This window comes from Petromyzon marinus, unplaced genomic scaffold (genome assembly GCF_048934315.1).
Source record: "Petromyzon marinus isolate PM22_M1 ecotype Great Lakes invasive population unplaced genomic scaffold, UKy_Petmar_22M1.pri1.0 PM_G_Scaffold_21, whole genome shotgun sequence".
Lineage (NCBI taxonomy): Eukaryota > Metazoa > Chordata > Hyperoartia > Petromyzontiformes > Petromyzontidae > Petromyzon > Petromyzon marinus.
In genome coordinates, this window is record NW_027422773.1 from 1035001 (window position 1) to 1037500 (window position 2500).

At 47.4% G+C, this 2500-nt stretch overlaps 1 pseudogene; it reads left to right on the forward strand.

The window, feature by feature from the left end:
* The window catches only part of LOC142912677 (28S ribosomal RNA), a 10608-nt pseudogene that overhangs the window by 4239 nt on the left and 3869 nt on the right, over positions 1–2500 (forward strand).

A 2500-nucleotide genomic window follows, 5' to 3' on the forward strand; every position in this document is an offset into this window, starting at 1 on the left:
TTAAACCCAGGATATTACCCACACGATCTTGGATGAAGAAGAGAGCGGAAAAACGAGGAAGCTTCATGAAGCACCAGAAGCTCTTCTTTAAGAACCGCTCTCTTCTTGCGTCCTTAGTCCTGGATGGCACTGAACGTCATGAATGCCGAATCCCGAACGCAGATGTATATCGTTTTTACTGCGAAAAATGGGAGAAGGTGTTGCCATTCAATGGCCTGGGCCAATTTAAGTCATCAGGTGTTGCAAATAACGAATACTTTGAGCCCCTAATTTCGGTGGAGGAAGTTCAGACTGCCATACGGGCCATTAAACCAACGTCAGCAGCTGGGCCAGATGGCCTAACAAGGGCTGCAATCTGTGCTGCCGACCCCGAGGGTCGGACACTGACAGCCCTATTTAATGCATGGATGATTACAGGAATTATTCCCAAAGAGTTGAAAAAGAATAGGACGATTCTTATTCCTAAGGTTATGGATGATGAAAAGCTGAAAGAATTGGGGAACTGGAGACCAATAACGATCGGTTCAATGATTCTGAGATTATTTTCCAGAATAATGACTGCACGTCTTGCTCGTGCTTGTCCCTTAAACCCAAGGCAGCGTGGTTTTATAGCGGCATCTGGCTGCTCTGAAAATCTTAAGGTGCTACAGGACCTTATGAGACATGCTAAGAAATTGCACAGGCCGTTGGCTGTCATGTTTATCGACATAGCGAAAGCTTTTGACTCGGTTTCGCATGCTCATATTTTATGGGTGTTAAGGCACAAGAAAGTAGATGAACACGTGGTGGGCATCATCCAGAACGCCTACGATCGGTGTACGACCTCGTTCAAAAGCAATGGCGAGTCGACTCGAGAAATTAGCATACGTGTTGGTGTCAAACAGGGTGACCCCATGTCACCCCTGCTCTTCAATCTTGCCATGGACCCTTTGATATGCACCCTAGAGTCACACGGAGTTGGGTACTCCATTGATACCGACCACGTGACAGCTCTTGCGTTTGCTGATGATTTGGTGTTGGTGAGCGAATCTTGGGTTGGTATGGCCGCCAATCTAGCGATCTTGGAATCATTTTGTGGGCTATCGGGATTGGAGGTTCAGGCCAGAAAGTGCCAGGGCTTCATGATAAGCCCAACCAAAGATTCATATACGGTGAACAACTGCGACCCATGGACTATCAAAAATAAAGATGTCCATATGATCCAACCTGATGAATCAACGAAATACCTTGGTCTGAAAATTGGCCCTTGGACTGGCACTATACAGCCTGATCTACATTGTCAGCTAAAGACATGGATCTCGAAAATCGATGAGGCGCCTCTGAAGCCAACTCAGAAGGTTGAACTACTCAATGCCTATGCCCTACCCAGATTGTTATATCCTGCAGACCACTCGGACTGCAAGCAATCAACTCTCCGTGGGTTGGACCAAGAGATTAGAAAGGCGGTAAAAGGATGGCTCCACCTTCCCGCTTCAACTTGTGATGGACTGTTATATGCCAGAGCCCGAGACGGAGGCCTTGCCATCTTGAAACTGGAAAAAACAATCCCTTCGGTTCAAGTTAGAAGGCTGCAATGTATAGCAAACTCGTCCGATGCTATCACCCGTAATATTGTGTCCTCGCAGGGTATGGAGGAAGAATACCGTAATTTGTGGGTACGAGCAGGGGGTGACAGTGATGCAATCCCAACATTCGTTCTCAGGGACTCGGTGTCAAAAGAACCTGTATATCCGAGACCCTGCGATTGGAGGGAGCATGAATTTCAGAGATGGTGCGAAAAGCCGGTTCAAGGAAGGGGCATTGTAAACTTTGCGCATGATAGAATCAGTAATGCTTGGTTGAGGCCATGGTGCGGCTTTAAACAATGCTTCTTTATCGCAGCACTACAACTAAGGGCAAATATTTACCCAACAAGAGAAAGCTTGAACAGAGGCAGAGATGGGGCCCTACGTTCCTGCAGGAAATGCTCTGCCAGACTCGAGTCCCTTTCGCACATTCTCGGTCAATGTCCTGCAGTACAGAAAGCAAGAATTGCGCGACATAACAAGATCAGTAACATTCTGGCAGACGAAGCGGCTAGATTGGGCTGGTCTGTATACAAAGAGCCACGGTTCATATCCGAGACGGGAGAGATGAGAAAGCCTGACCTCGTGTTTGCAAAAGATGAGGAGGCGGTTGTGATCGATGTCACCGTCCGTTTTGAGCTTTCAAAGAATACCTTGTCAGATGCTGCCTCGCACAAAGTTTCGTACTATACCCCTCTTGGTGATCAAGTCAAAGTGCTGACGAAGGCTAGCAAGGTCACATTCTTTGGATTCCCGGTTGGGGCAAGAGGAAAGTGGCCCCTTGAGAATAACGAGGTACTTACCTCCCTGGGCCTGACCAAACCCAGAACGACATCACTGGCCAAGATGATTTCCCGCAGAACGCTGCTTTTCTCTCTTGATATTCTGAGAATGTTCTGTGGAAATTATGCGGTCTATGAACAGTCATAGACAAC